At 42.0% G+C, this 15810-nt stretch overlaps 9 non-coding genes across 9 annotated transcripts; 2 read left to right on the top strand and 7 right to left on the bottom strand.

Moving 5' to 3' along the window:
• Positions 1 to 2634: 2634 nt before the first annotated feature.
• Positions 2635 to 2705, bottom strand: TRNAG-GCC (transfer RNA glycine (anticodon GCC)). Its single transcript has one exon. It is a non-coding gene; the product is annotated as a tRNA-Gly (tRNA).
• A 1804-nt stretch (positions 2706 to 4509) lies between these two features.
• Positions 4510 to 4580, bottom strand: TRNAG-GCC (transfer RNA glycine (anticodon GCC)). Its single transcript has one exon. It is a non-coding gene; the product is annotated as a tRNA-Gly (tRNA).
• Positions 4581 to 7229: 2649 nt separating this feature from the next.
• Positions 7230 to 7300, bottom strand: TRNAG-GCC (transfer RNA glycine (anticodon GCC)). The gene has a single exon. It is a non-coding gene; the product is annotated as a tRNA-Gly (tRNA).
• A 1277-nt stretch (positions 7301 to 8577) lies between these two features.
• TRNAK-CUU (transfer RNA lysine (anticodon CUU)) lies at positions 8578 to 8650 on the top strand. The gene has a single exon. It is a non-coding gene; the product is annotated as a tRNA-Lys (tRNA).
• Positions 8651 to 9471: 821 nt separating this feature from the next.
• Positions 9472 to 9542, bottom strand: TRNAG-ACC (transfer RNA glycine (anticodon ACC)). Its single transcript has one exon. It is a non-coding gene; the product is annotated as a tRNA-Gly (tRNA).
• A 683-nt stretch (positions 9543 to 10225) lies between these two features.
• Positions 10226 to 10296, bottom strand: TRNAG-GCC (transfer RNA glycine (anticodon GCC)). Its single transcript has one exon. It is a non-coding gene; the product is annotated as a tRNA-Gly (tRNA).
• Positions 10297 to 12467: 2171 nt separating this feature from the next.
• TRNAG-GCC (transfer RNA glycine (anticodon GCC)) lies at positions 12468 to 12538 on the bottom strand. Its single transcript has one exon. It is a non-coding gene; the product is annotated as a tRNA-Gly (tRNA).
• A 2171-nt stretch (positions 12539 to 14709) lies between these two features.
• Positions 14710 to 14780, bottom strand: TRNAG-GCC (transfer RNA glycine (anticodon GCC)). The gene has a single exon. It is a non-coding gene; the product is annotated as a tRNA-Gly (tRNA).
• Positions 14781 to 14936: 156 nt separating this feature from the next.
• Positions 14937 to 15009, top strand: TRNAK-CUU (transfer RNA lysine (anticodon CUU)). The gene has a single exon. It is a non-coding gene; the product is annotated as a tRNA-Lys (tRNA).
• The last annotated feature ends 801 nt before the right edge of the window (positions 15010 to 15810 follow it).

Genomic DNA, 15810 nt, shown 5'->3' with positions numbered 1-15810 from the left:
CGCTGTTTCAGGTGTACATCAGTGGGTGAAACCATGCAGGAATATCAGGATCTACTGAATGTGGAAACTTTGCTTTGGTTTAATAGTGTAGATTGAAGAGCAAGCGTTGCCTTCCCTTGATGCTACAACACTGTAACAAAGCCTGGCCAGCTTAGTCAATAGAAATAAAACTCCCAAGCTAAGAGTCATATGCTTTTAGTACAACATTTGTTTGGTGTTTATTCCCTTTTCAGATCCAGACCTCTCTCTTGGCAGGTGGGAATTCTACCACTAAACCACAAGATTCTAACATTAATTTATTGTATGTGGAATTCTATACCTGCACCACCGAAAAGCAAAGAGCCAGACACTCTTTAACAAAATATACCATAATTTCAGTAAAACTTGAGTACTGCATTGGCCTGGAATCGAACCCGGGCCTCCCGCGTGGCAGGCGAGAATTCTACCACTGAACAACCAATGCTTCACATTTTACTTCACGGTTACTTACCCATTTTCCTCAATTTGTGAAACCAAGCATGCATCTCAGTATACTGAATGTGGTAGCCCAGATCTACTTTAATAGCTTGTAGGGCACTCCTTGGCTTGAGTGGCCTATTTGTCACACAACAGTAACCAAGCCTGGCTAGGTCAGTCGGTAGAACATGAGACTCTTAATCTCAGGGTCGTGGGATCGAGCCCCACGTTGGGCGGTGTTTTTTCCCAGAATTCTACAGGCGAGATCTCTGTCACTACACAACCAAACGTGTTTTATTTGAAACTTAAAAGAGGTGTACATCAGTGTGTGAAACCAAGCAGGAATCTCAGGATCTACTAAATGTGGAAACCTAGCTTTGGTTTTATAGATTGAAGGGCAATCCTTGCCTTGCCATGATGCCATAACACTGTAAAAAAGCCTAGTTATCTGAGTCAATAGCGAATAAGACTCCAAATCTAAGAGTCATTTGCTTTGAGCACAACATTGGGTGGTGTTTATTCCCTTTTCAGATCCATGCCTCCCTCATGGCAGGCTAGAATTCTACCACTAAACCACAAGATTCTACCACTAAATCATTGTATGTTGAATTCTATACCTGCACCACCAAAATGCAAAGAGCCAGGCACTCTTTAACAAAATATATCGCTGTTTCAGGTGTACATCAGTGGGTGAAACCATGCAGGAATATCAGGATCTACTGAATGTGGAAACTTTGCTTTGGTTTAATAGTGTAGATTGAAGAGCAAGCGTTGCCTTGCCTTGATGCTACAACACTGTAACAAAGCCTGGCCAGCTTAGTCAATAGAAATAAAACTCCCAAGCTAAGAGTCATATGCTTTTAGTACAACATTTGTTTGGTGTTTATTCCCTTTTCAGATCCAGACCTCTCTCTTGGCAGGTGGGAATTCTACCACTAAACCACAAGATTCTAACATTAATTTATTGTATGTGGAATTCTATACCTGCACCACCAAAAAGCAAAGAGACAGACACTCTTTAACAAAATATACCATAATTTCAGTAAAACTTGAGTACTGCATTGGCTGGGAATCGAACCCGGGCCTCCCGCGTGGCAGGCGAGAATTCTACCACTGAACAACCAATGCTTCACATTTTACTTCACGGTTACTTACCCATTTTCCTCAATTTGTGAAACCAAGCATGCATCTCAGTGTACTGAATGTGGTAGCCTAGATCTACTTTCATAGCTTGTAGGGCACTCCTTGGCTTGAGTGGCCTTTTTGTCACACAACAGTAACCAAGCCTGGCTCGCTCAGTCGGTAGAGCATGAGACTCTTAATCTCAGGGTCGTGGGTTCGAGCCCCACGTTGGGCGGTGTTTTTTCCCAGAATTCTACAGGCGAGATCTCTGTCACTACACAACCAAACGTGTTTTATTTGAAACTTAAAAGAGGTGTACATCAGTGTGTGAAACCAAGCAGGAATCTCAGTATCTACTAAATGTGGAAACCTTGCTTTGGTTTTATAAATTGAAGGGCAATCCTTGCCTTGCCATGATGCCATAACACTGTAAAAAAGCCTAGCTATCTGAGTCAATAGCGAATAAGACTCCAAATCTAAGAGTCATTTGCTTTGAGCACAACATTGGGTGGTGTTTATTCCCTTTTCAGATCCATGCCTCCCTCATGGCAGGCGAGAATTCTACCACTAAACCACAAGATTCTACCACTAAATCATTGTATGTTAAATTCTATACCTGCACCACCAAAATGCAAAGAGCCAGGCACTCTTTAACAAAATATATCGCTGTTTCAGGTGTACATCAGTGGGTGAAACCATGCAGGAATATCAGGATCTACTGAATGTGGAAACTTTGCTTTGGTTTAATAGTGTAGATTGAAGAGCAAGCGTTGCCTTGCCTTGATGCTACAACACTGTAACAAAGCCTGGCCAGCTTAGTCAATAGAAATAAAACTCCCAAGCTAAGAGTCATATGCTTTTAGTACAACATTTGTTTGGTGTTTATTCCCTTTTCAGATCCAGACCTCTCTCTTGGCAGGTGGGAATTCTACCACTAAACCACAAGATTCTACCATTAATTTATTGTATGTGGAATTCTATACCTGCACCACCAAAATGCAAAGAGCCAGACACTCTTTAACAAAATATACCATAATTTCAGTAAAACTTGAGTACTGCATTGGCCGGGAATCGAACCCGGGCCTCCCGCGTGGCAGGCGAGAATTCTACCACTGAACAACCAATGCTTCACATTTTACTTCACGGTTACTTACCCATTTTCCTCAATGTGTGAAACCAAGCATGCATCTCAGTGTACTGAATGTGGTAGCCTAGATCTACTTTAATAGCTTGTATTGCACTCCTTGGCTTGAGTGGCCTTTTTGTCAAATCACAGTAACCAAGCCTGGCTAGCTCAGTCGGTAGAGCATGAGACTCTTAATCTCAGGGTCATGGGTTTGAGCCCCACATTGGGCGGTGTTTTTTCCCAGAATTCTACAGGCGAGATCTCTGTCACTACACAACCAAACGTGTTTTATTTGAAACTTAAAAGAGGTGTACATCAGTGTGTGAAACCAAGCAGGAATCTCAGGATCTACTAAATGTGGAAACCTTGCTTTGGTTTTATAGATTGAAGGGCAATCCTTGCCTTGCCATGATGCCATAACACTGTAAAAAAGCCTAGCTATCTGAGTCAATAGCGAATAAGACTCCAAATCTAAGAGTCATTTGCTTTGAGCACAACATTGGGTGGTGTTTATTCCCTTTTCAGATCCATGCCTCCCTCATGGCAGGCGATAATTCTACCACTAAACCACAAGATTCTACCACTAAATCATTGTATGTTGAATTCTATGCCTGCACCACCAAAATGCAAAGAGCCATGCACTATTTAACAAAATATATCGCTGTTTCAGGTGTACATCAGTGGGTGAAACCATGCAGGAATATCAGGATCTACTGAATGTGGAAACTTTGCTTTGGTTTAGTAGTGTAGATTGAAGAGCAAGCGTTGCCTTGCCTTGATGCTACAACACTGTAACAAAGCCTGGCCAGCTTAGTCAATAGAAATAAAACTCCCAAGCTAAGAGTCATATGCTTTTAGTACAACATTTGTTTGGTGTTTATTCCCTTTTCAGATCCAGACCTCTCTCTTGGCAGGTGGGAATTCTACCACTAAACCACAAGATTCTACCATTAATTTATTGTATGTGGAATTCTATACCTGCACCACCAAAAAGCAAAGAGCCTGACACTCTTTAACAAAATATACCATAATTTCAGTAAAACTTGAGTACTGCATTGGCCGGGAATCGAACCCGGGCCTCCCGCGTGGCAGGCGAGAATTCTACCACTGAACAACCAATGTTTCACATTTTACTTCACGGTTACTTACCCATTTTCCTCAATTTGTGAAACCAAGCATGCATCTCAGTGTACTGAATGTGGTAGCCTAGATCTACTTTAATAGCTTGTAGGGCACTCCTTGGCTTAAGTGGCCTTTTTGTCACACAACAGTAACCAAGCCTGGCTAGCTTAGTCGGTAGAGCATGAGACTCTTAATCTCAGGGTCGTGGGTTCGAGCCCCACGTTGGGCGGTGTTTTTTCCCAGAATTCTACAGGCGAGATCTCTGTCACTACACAACCAAACGTGTTTTATTTGAAACTTAAAAGAGGTGTACATCAGTGTGTGAAACCAAGCAGGAATCTCAGGATCTACTAAATGTGGAAACCTTGTTTTGGTTTTATAAATTGAAGGGCAATCCTTGCCTTGCCATGATGCCATAACACTGTAAAAAAGTCTAGCTATCTGAGTCAATAGCGAATAAGACTCCAAATCTAAGAGTCATTTGCTTTGAGCACAACATTGGGTGGTGTTTATTCCCTTTTCAGATCCATGCCTCTCTCTTGGCAGGTGGGAATTCTACCACTAAACCACAAGATTCTACCATTAATTTATTGTATGTGGAATTCTATACCTGCACCACCAAAATGCAAAGAGCCAGCCACTCTTTAACAAAATATACCATAATTTCAGTAAAACTTCAGTACTGCATTGGCCGGGAATCGAACCCGGGCCTCCCGCGTGGCAGGCGAGAATTCTACCACTGAACAACCAATGCTTCACATTTTACTTCAAGGTTACTTACCCATTTTCCTCAATGTGTGAAACCAAGCATGCATCTCAGTGTACTGAATGTGGTAGCCTAGATCTACTTTAATAGCTTGTAGGGCACTCCTTGGCTTGAGTGGCCTTTTTGTCACATAACAGTAACCAAGCCTGGCTAGCTCAGTCGGTAGAGCATGAGACTCTTAATCTCAGGGTCGTGGGTTCGAGCCCCATGTTGGGCAGTGTTTTTTCCCAGAATTCTACAGGCGAGATCTCTGTCACTACACAACCAAACATGTTTTATTTGAAACTTAAAAGAGGTGTACATCAGTGTGTGAAACCAAGCAGGAATCTCAGGATCTACTAAATGTGGAAACCTTGCTTTGGTTTTATAAATTGAAGGGCAATCCTTGCCTTGCCATGATGCCATAACACTGTAAAAAAGCCTAGCTATCTGAGTCAATAGCGAATAAGACTCCAAATCTAAGAGTCATTTGCTTTGAGCACAACATTGGGTGGTGTTTATTCCCTTTTCAGATCCATGCCTCCCTCATGGCAGGCGAGAATTCTACCACTAAACCACAAGATTCTACCACTAAATCATTGTATGTTAAATTCTATACCTGCACCACCAAAATGCAAAGAGCCAGGCACTCTTTAACAAAATATATCGCTGTTTCAGGTGTACATCAGTGGGTGAAACCATGCAGGAATATCAGGATCTACTGAATGTGGAAACTTTGCTTTGGTTTAATAGTGTAGATTGAAGAGCAAGCGTTGCCTTGCCTTGATGCTACAACACTGTAACAAAGCCTGGCCAGCTTAGTCAATAGAAATAAAACTCCCAAGCTAAGAGTCATATGCTTTTAGTACAACATTTGTTTGGTGTTTATTCCCTTTTCAGATCCAGACCTCTCTCTTGGCAGTTGGGAATTCTACCACTAAACCACAAGATTCTAACATCAATTTATTGTATGTGGAATTCTATACCTGCACCACCAAAAAGCAAAGAGCCAGACACTCTTTAACAAAATATACCATAATTTCAGTAAAACCTGAATACTGCATTGGCCGGGAATCGAACCCGGGCCTCCCGCGTGGCAGGCGAGAATTCTACCACTGAACAACCAATGTTTCACATTTTACTTCACGGTTACTTACCCATTTTCCTCAATTTGTGAAACCAAGCATGCATCTCAGTGTACTGAATGTGGTAGCCTAGATCTACTTTAATAGCTTGTATTGCACTCCTTGGCTTGAGTGGCCTTTTTGTCAAATCACAGTAACCAAGCCTGGCTAGCTCAGTCGGTAGAGCATGAGACTCTTAATCTCAGGGTCATGGGTTCGAGCCCCACGTTGGGCGGTGTTTTTTCCCAGAATTCTACAGGCGAGATCTCTGTCACTACACAACCAAACATGTTTTATTTGAAACTTAAAAGAGGTGTACATCAGTGTGTGAAACCAAGCAGGAATCTCAGGATCTACTAAATGTGGAAACCTTGCTTTGGTTTTATAAATTGAAGGGCAATCCTTGCCTTGCCATGATGCCATAACACTGTAAAAAAGCCTAGCTATCTGAGTCAATAGCGAATAAGACTCCAAATCTAAGAGTCATTTGCTTTGAGCACAACATTGGGTGGTGTTTATTCCCTTTTCAGATCCATGCCTCCCTCATGGCAGGCGAGAATTCTACCACTAAACCACAAGATTCTACCACTAAATCATTGTATGTTAAATTCTATACCTGCACCACCAAATTGCAAAGAGCCAGGCACTCTTTAACAAAATATATCGCTGTTTCAGGTGTACAATTTATTGTATGTGGAATTCTATACCTGCACCACCAAAAAGCAAAGAGCCAGACACTCTTTAACAAAATATACCATAATTTCAGTAAAACTTGAGTACTGCATTGGCCGGGAATCGAACCCGGGCCTACCGCGTGGCAGGCGAGAATTCTACCACTGAACAACCAATGCTTCCCATTTTACTTCACGGTTACTTACCCATTTTCCTCAATTTGTGAAACCAAGCATGCATCTCAGTATACTGAATGTGGTAGCCCAGATCTACTTTAATAGCTTGTAGGGCACTCCTTGGCTTGAGTGGCCTATGTGTCACACAACAGTAACCAAGCCTGGCTTGGTCAGTCGGTAGAGCATGAGACTCTTAATCTCAGGGTCGTGGGATCGAGCCCCACGTTGGGCGGTGTTTTTTCCCAGAATTCTACAGGCGAGATCTCTGTCACTACACAACCAAACGTGTTTTATTTGAAACTTAAAAGAGGTGTACATCAGTGTGTGAAACCAAGCAGGAATCTCAGGATCTACTAAATGTGGAAACCTTGTTTTGGTTTTATAAATTGAAGGGCAATCCTTGCCTTGCCATGATGCCATAACACTGTAAAAAAGTCTAGCTATCTGAGTCAATAGCGAATAAGACTCCAAATCTAAGAGTCATTTGCTTTGAGCACAACATTGGGTGGTGTTTATTCCCTTTTCAGATCCATGCCTCTCTCTTGGCAGGTGGGAATTCTACCACTAAACCACAAGATTCTACCATTAATTTATTGTATGTGGAATTCTATACCTGCACCACCAAAATGCAAAGAGCCAGCCACTCTTTAACAAAATATACCATAATTTCAGTAAAACTTCAGTACTGCATTGGCCGGGAATCGAACCCGGGCCTCCCGCGTGGCAGGCGAGAATTCTACCACTGAACAACCAATGCTTCACATTTTACTTCAAGGTTACTTACCCATTTTCCTCAATGTGTGAAACCAAGCATGCATCTCAGTGTACTGAATGTGGTAGCCTAGATCTACTTTAATAGCTTGTAGGGCACTCCTTGGCTTGAGTGGCCTTTTTGTCACATAACAGTAACCAAGCCTGGCTAGCTCAGTCGGTAGAGCATGAGACTCTTAATCTCAGGGTCGTGGGTTCGAGCCCCATGTTGGGCAGTGTTTTTTCCCAGAATTCTACAGGCGAGATCTCTGTCACTACACAACCAAACATGTTTTATTTGAAACTTAAAAGAGGTGTACATCAGTGTGTGAAACCAAGCAGGAATCTCAGGATCTACTAAATGTGGAAACCTTGCTTTGGTTTTATAAATTGAAGGGCAATCCTTGCCTTGCCATGATGCCATAACACTGTAAAAAAGCCTAGCTATCTGAGTCAATAGCGAATAAGACTCCAAATCTAAGAGTCATTTGCTTTGAGCACAACATTGGGTGGTGTTTATTCCCTTTTCAGATCCATGCCTCCCTCATGGCAGGCGAGAATTCTACCACTAAACCACAAGATTCTACCACTAAATCATTGTATGTTAAATTCTATACCTGCACCACCAAAATGCAAAGAGCCAGGCACTCTTTAACAAAATATATCGCTGTTTCAGGTGTACATCAGTGGGTGAAACCATGCAGGAATATCAGGATCTACTGAATGTGGAAACTTTGCTTTGGTTTAATAGTGTAGATTGAAGAGCAAGCGTTGCCTTGCCTTGATGCTACAACACTGTAACAAAGCCTGGCCAGCTTAGTCAATAGAAATAAAACTCCCAAGCTAAGAGTCATATGCTTTTAGTACAACATTTGTTTGGTGTTTATTCCCTTTTCAGATCCAGACCTCTCTCTTGGCAGTTGGGAATTCTACCACTAAACCACAAGATTCTAACATCAATTTATTGTATGTGGAATTCTATACCTGCACCACCAAAAAGCAAAGAGCCAGACACTCTTTAACAAAATATACCATAATTTCAGTAAAACCTGAATACTGCATTGGCCGGGAATCGAACCCGGGCCTCCCGCGTGGCAGGCGAGAATTCTACCACTGAACAACCAATGTTTCACATTTTACTTCACGGTTACTTACCCATTTTCCTCAATTTGTGAAACCAAGCATGCATCTCAGTGTACTGAATGTGGTAGCCTAGATCTACTTTAATAGCTTGTATTGCACTCCTTGGCTTGAGTGGCCTTTTTGTCAAATCACAGTAACCAAGCCTGGCTAGCTCAGTCGGTAGAGCATGAGACTCTTAATCTCAGGGTCGTGGGTTCGAGCCCCACGTTGGGCGGTGTTTTTTCCCAGAATTCTACAGACGAGATCTCTGTCACTACACAACCAAACATGTTTTATTTGAAACTTAAAAGAGGTGTACATCAGTGTGTGAAACCAAGCAGGAATCTCAGGATCTACTAAATGTGGAAACCTTGCTTTGGTTTTATAAATTGAAGGGCAATCCTTGCCTTGCCATGATGCCATAACACTGTAAAAAAGCCTAGCTATCTGAGTCAATAGCGAATAAGACTCCAAATCTAAGAGTCATTTGCTTTGAGCACAACATTGGGTGGTGTTTATTCCCTTTTCAGATCCATGCCTCCCTCATGGCAGGCGAGAATTCTACCACTAAACCACAAGATTCTACCACTAAATCATTGTATGTTAAATTCTATACCTGCACCACCAAATTGCAAAGAGCCAGGCACTCTTTAACAAAATATATCGCTGTTTCAGGTGTACATCAGTGGGTGAAACCATGCAGGAATATCAGGATCTACTGAATGTGGAAACTTTGCTTTGGTTTAATAGTGTAGATTGAAGAGCAAGCGTTGCCTTGCCTTGATGCTACAACACTGTAACAAAGCCTGGCCAGCTTAGTCAATAGAAATAAAACTCCCAAGCTAAGAGTCATATGCTTTTAGTACAACATTTGTTTGGTGTTTATTCCCTTTTCAGATCCAGACCTCTCTCTTGGCAGGTGGGAATTCTACCACTAAACCACAAGATTCTACCATTAATTTATTGTATGTGGAATTCTATACCTGCACCACCAAAAAGCAAAGAGCCTGACACTCTTTAACAAAATATACCATAATTTCAGTAAAACTTGAGTACTGCATTGGCCGGGAATCGAACCCGGGCCTCCCGCGTGGTAGGCGAGAATTCTACCACTGAACAACCAATGTTTCACATTTTACTTCACGGTTACTTACCCATTTTCCTCAATTTGTGAAACCAAGCATGCATCTCAGTGTACTGAATGTGGTAGCCTAGATCTACTTTAATAGCTTGTAGGGCACTCCTTGGCTTAAGTGGCCTTTTTGTCACACAACAGTAACCAAGCCTGGCTAGCTTAGTCGGTAGAGCATGAGACTCTTAATCTCAGGGTCGTGGGTTCGAGCCCCACGTTGGGCGGTGTTTTTTCCCAGAATTCTACAGGCGAGATCTCTGTCACTACACAACCAAACGTGTTTTATTTGAAACTTAAAAGAGGTGTACATCAGTGTGTGAAACCAAGCAGGAATCTCAGGATCTACTAAATGTGGAAACCTTGCTTTGGTTTTATAAATTGAAGGGCAATCCTTGCCTTGCCATGATGCCATAACACTGTAAAAAAGTCTAGCTATCTGAGTCAATAGCGAATAAGACTCCAAATCTAAGAGTCATTTGCTTTGAGCACAACATTGGGTGGTGTTTATTCCCTTTTCAGATCCATGCCTCTCTCTTGGCAGGTGGGAATTCTACCACTAAACCACAAGATTCTACCATTAATTTATTGTATGTGGAATTCTATACCTGCACCACCAAAATGCAAAGAGCCAGCCACTCTTTAACAAAATATACCATAATTTCAGTAAAACTTCAGTACTGCATTGGCCGGGAATCGAACCCGGGCCTCCCGCGTGGCAGGCGAGAATTCTACCACTGAACAACCAATGCTTCACATTTTACTTCAAGGTTACTTACCCATTTTCCTCAATGTGTGAAACCAAGCATGCATCTCAGTGTACTGAATGTGGTAGCCTAGATCTACTTTAATAGCTTGTAGGGCACTCCTTGGCTTGAGTGGCCTTTTTGTCACATAACAGTAACCAAGCCTGGCTAGCTCAGTCGGTAGAGCATGAGACTCTTAATCTCAGGGTCGTGGGTTCGAGCCCCATGTTGGGCGGTGTTTTTTCCCAGAATTCTACAGGCGAGATCTCTGTCACTACACAACCAAACATGTTTTATTTGAAACTTAAAAGAGGTGTACATCAGTGTGTGAAACCAAGCAGGAATCTCAGGATCTACTAAATGTGGAAACCTTGCTTTGGTTTTATAAATTGAAGGGCAATCCTTGCCTTGCCATGATGCCATAACACTGTAAAAAAGCCTAGCTATCTGAGTCAATAGCGAATAAGACTCCAAATCTAAGAGTCATTTGCTTTGAGCACAACATTGGGTGGTGTTTATTCCCTTTTCAGATCCATGCCTCCCTCATGGCAGGTGAGAAATCTACCACTAAACCACAAGATTCTACCACTAAATCATTGTATGTTAAATTCTATACCTGCACCACCAAAATGCAAAGAGCCAGGCACTCTTTAACAAAATATATCGCTGTTTCAGGTGTACATCAGTGGGTGAAACCATGCAGGAATATCAGGATCTACTGAATGTGGAAACTTTGCTTTGGTTTAATAGTGTAGATTGAAGAGCAAGCGTTGCCTTGCCTTGATGCTACAACACTGTAACAAAGCCTGGCCAGCTTAGTCAATAGAAATAAAACTCCCAAGCTAAGAGTCATATGCTTTTAGTACAACATTTGTTTGGTGTTTATTCCCTTTTCAGATCCAGACCTCTCTCTTGGCAGGTGGGAATTCTACCACTAAACCACAAGATTCTAACATCAATTTATTGTATGTGGAATTCTATACCTGCACCACCAAAAAGCAAAGAGCCAGACACTCTTTAACAAAATATACCATAATTTCAGTAAAACTTGAGTACTGCATTGGCCGGGAATCGAACCCGGGCCTACCGCGTGGCAGGCGAGAATTCTACCACTGAACAACCAATGCTTCCCATTTTACTTCACGGTTACTTACCCATTTTCCTCAATTTGTGAAACCAAGCATGCATCTCAGTATACTGAATGTGGTAGCCCAGATCTACTTTAATAGCTTGTAGGGCACTCCTTGGCTTGAGTGGCCTATGTGTCACACAACAGTAACCAAGCCTGGCTTGGTCAGTCGGTAGAGCATGAGACTCTTAATCTCAGGGTCGTGGGATCGAGCCCCACGTTGGGCGGTGTTTTTTCCCAGAATTCTACAGGCGAGATCTCTGTCACTACACAACCAAACGTGTTTTATTTGAAACTTAAAAGAGGTGTACATCAGTGTGTGAAACCAAGCAGGAATCTCAGGATCTACTAAATGTGGAAACCTAGCTTTGGTTTTATAGATTGAAGGGCAATCCTTGCCTTGCCATGATGCCATAACACTGTAAAAAAGCCTAGTTATCTGAGTCAATAGCGAATAAGACTCCAAATCTAAGAGTCATTTGCTTTGAGCACAACATTGGGTGGTGTTTATTCCCTTTTCAGATCCATGCCTCCCTCATGGCAGGCGAGAATTCTACCACTAAACCACAAGATTCTACCACTAAATCATTGTATGTTAAATTCTATACCTGCACCACCAAAATGCAAAGAGCCAGGCACTCTTTAACAAAATATATCGCTGTTTCAGGTGTACATCAGTGGGTGAAACCATGCAGGAATATCAGGATCTACTGAATGTGGAAACTTTGCTTTGGTTTAATAGTGTAGATTGAAGAGCAAGCGTTGCCTTGCCTTGATGCTACAACACTGTAACAAAGCCTGGCCAGCTTAGTCAATAGAAATAAAACTCCCAAGCTAAGAGTCATATGCTTTTAGTACAACATTTGTTTGGTGTTTATTCCCTTTTCAGATCCAGACCTCTCTCATGGCAGGTGGGAATTCTACCACTAAACCACAAGATTCTACCATTAAATTATTGTATGTGGAATTCTATACCTGCACCACCAAAATGCAAAGAGCCAGGCACTCTTTAACAAAATATACCATAATTTCAGTAAAACTTGAGTACTGCATTGGCCGGGAATCGAACCCGGGCCTCCCGCGTGGCAGGCGAGAATTCTACCACTGAACAACCAATGCTTCACATTTTACTTCATGGTTACTTACCCATTTTCCTCAATGTGTGAAACCAAGCATGCATCTCAGTGTACTGAATGTGGTAGCCTAGATCTACTTTAATAGCTTGTAGGGCACTCCTTGGCTTGAGTGGCCTTTTTGTCACATAACAGTAACCAAGCCTGGCTAGCTCAGTCGGTAGAGCATGAGACTCTTAATCTCAGGGTCGTGGGTTCGAGCCCCATGTTGGGCGGTGTTTTTTCCCAGAATTCTACAGGCGAGATCTCTGTCACTACACAACCAAACATGTTTTATTTGAAACTTAAAAGAGGTGTACATCAGTGTGTGAAACCAAGCAGGAATCTCAGGATCTACTAAATGTGGAAACCTTGCTTTGGTTTTATAAATTGAAGGGCAATCCTTGCCTTGCCATGATGCCATAACACTGTAAAAAAGCCTAGCTATCTGAGTCAATAGCGAATAAGACTCCAAATCTAAGAGTCATTTGCTTTGAGCACAACATTGGGTGGTGTTTATTCTCTTTTCAGATCCATGCCTCCCTCATGGCAGGTGAGAAATCTACCACTAAACCACAAGATTCTACCACTAAATCATTGTATGTTAAATTCTATACCTGCACCACCAAAATGCAAAGAGCCAGGCACTCTTTAACAAAATATATCGCTGTTTCAGGTGTACATCAGTGGGTGAAACCATGCAGGAATATCAGGATCTACTGAATGTGGAAACTTTGCTTTGGTTTAATAGTGTAGATTGAAGAGCAAGCGTTGCCTTGCCTTGATGCTACAACACTGTAACAAAGCCTGGCCAGCTTAGTCAATAGAAATAAAACTCCCAAGCTAAGAGTCATATGCTTTTAGTACAACATTTGTTTGGTGTTTATTCCCTTTTCAGATCCAGACCTCTCTCTTGGCAGGTGGGAATTCTACCACTAAACCACAAGATTCTAACATCAATTTATTGTATGTGGAATTCTATACCTGCACCACCAAAAAGCAAAGAGCCAGACACTCTTTAACAAAATATACCATAATTTCAGTAAAACTTGAGTACTGCATTGGCCGGGAATCGAACCCGGGCCTACCGCGTGGCAGGCGAGAATTCTACCACTGAACAACCAATGCTTCCCATTTTACTTCACGGTTACTTACCCATTTTCCTCAATTTGTGAAACCAAGCATGCATCTCAGTATACTGAATGTGGTAGCCCAGATCTACTTTAATAGCTTGTAGGGCACTCCTTGGCTTGAGTGGCCTATGTGTCACACAACAGTAACCAAGCCTGGCTTGGTCAGTCGGTAGAGCATGAGACTCTTAATCTCAGGGTCGTGGGATCGAGCCCCACGTTGGGCGGTGTTTTTTCCCAGAATTCTACAGGCGAGATCTCTGTCACTACACAACCAAACGTGTTTTATTTGAAACTTAAAAGAGGTGTACATCAGTGTGTGAAACCAAGCAGGAATCTCAGGATCTACTAAATGTGGAAACCTAGCTTTGGTTTTATAGATTGAAGGGCAATCCTTGCCTTGCCATGATGCCATAACACTGTAAAAAAGCCTAGTTATCTGAGTCAATAGCGAATAAGACTCCAAATCTAAGAGTCATTTGCTTTGAGCACAACATTGGGTGGTGTTTATTCCCTTTTCAGATCCATGCCTCCCTCATAGCAGGCGAGAATTCTACCACTAAACTATAAGATTCTACCACTAAATCATTGTATGTTGAATTCTATACCTGCACCACCAAAATGCAAAGAGCCAGGCACTCTTTAACAAAATATATCGCTGTTTCAGGTGTACATCAGTGGGTGAAACCATGCAGGAATATCAGGATCTACTGAATGTGGAAACTTTGCTTTGGTTTAATAGTGTAGATTGAAGAGCAAGCGTTGCCTTGCCTTGATGCTACAACACTGTAACAAAGCCTGGCCAGCTTAGTCAATAGAAATAAAACTCCCAAGCTAAGAGTCATATGCTTTTAGTACAACATTTGTTTGGTGTTTATTCCCTTTTCAGATCCAGACCTCTCTCTTGGCAGGTGGGAATTCTACCACTTAACCACAAGATTCTAACATTAATTTATTGTATGTGGAATTCTTTACCTGCACCACCAAAATGCAAAGAGCCAGACACTCTTTAACAAAATATACCATAATTTCAGTAAAACTTGAGTACTGCATTGGCCGGGAATCGAACCCGGGCCTCCCGCGTGGCAGGCGAGAATTCTACCACTGAACAACCAATGCTTCACATTTTACTTCACGGTTAATTACCCATTTTCCTCAATTTGTGAAACCAAGCATGCATCTCAGTGTACTGAATGTGGTAGCCTAGATCTACTTTAATAGTTTGTAGGGCACTCCTTGGCTTGAGTGGCCTTTTTGTCACACAACAGTAACCAAGCCTGGCTAGCTCAGTCGGTAGAGCATGAGACTCTTAATCTCAGGGTCGTGGGTTCGAGCCCCACGTTGGGCGGTGTTTTTTCCCAGAATTCTACAGGCGAGATCTCTGTCACTACACAACCAAACGTGTTTTATTTGAAACTTAAAAGAGGTGTACATCAGTGTGTGAAACCAAGCAGGAATCTAAGGATCTACTAAATGTGGAAACCTAGCTTTGGTTTTATAGATTGAAGGGCAATCCTTGCCTTGCCATGATGCCATAACACTGTAAAAAAGCCTAGTTATCTGAGTCAATAGCGAATAAGACTCCAAATCTAAGAGTCATTTGCTTTGAGCACAACATTGGGTGGTGTTTATTCCCTTTTCAGATCGATGCCTCCCTCATAGCAGGCGAGAATTCTACCACTAAACTACAAGATTCTACCACTAAATCATTGTATGTTGAATTCTATACCTGCACCACCAAAATGCAAAGAGCCAGGCACTCTTTAACAAAATATATCGCTGTTTCAGGTGTACATCAGTGGGTGAAACCATGCAGGAATATCAGGATCTACTGAATGTGGAAACTTTGCTTTGGTTTAATAGTGTAGATTGAAGAGCAAGCGTTGCCTTGCCTTGATGCTACAACACTGTAACAAAGCCTGGCCAGCTTAGTCAATAGAAATAAAACTCCCAAGCTAAGAGTCATATGCTTTTAGTACAACATTTGTTTGGTGTTTATTCCCTTTTCAGATCCAGACCTCTCTCTTGGCAGGTGGGAATTCTACCACTTAACCACAAGATTCTACCATTAATTTATTGTATGTTGAATTCTATACTTGCACCACCAAAATGCAAAGAGCCAGACACTCTTTAACAAAATATACCATAA

This window comes from Crinia signifera, chromosome 3 (assembly GCF_055691185.1).
Source record: "Crinia signifera chromosome 3, ASM5569118v1, whole genome shotgun sequence".
Classification (NCBI taxonomy): Eukaryota; Metazoa; Chordata; class Amphibia; order Anura; family Myobatrachidae; genus Crinia; species Crinia signifera.
This window is presented reverse-complemented; position numbering and strand designations above follow the sequence as displayed.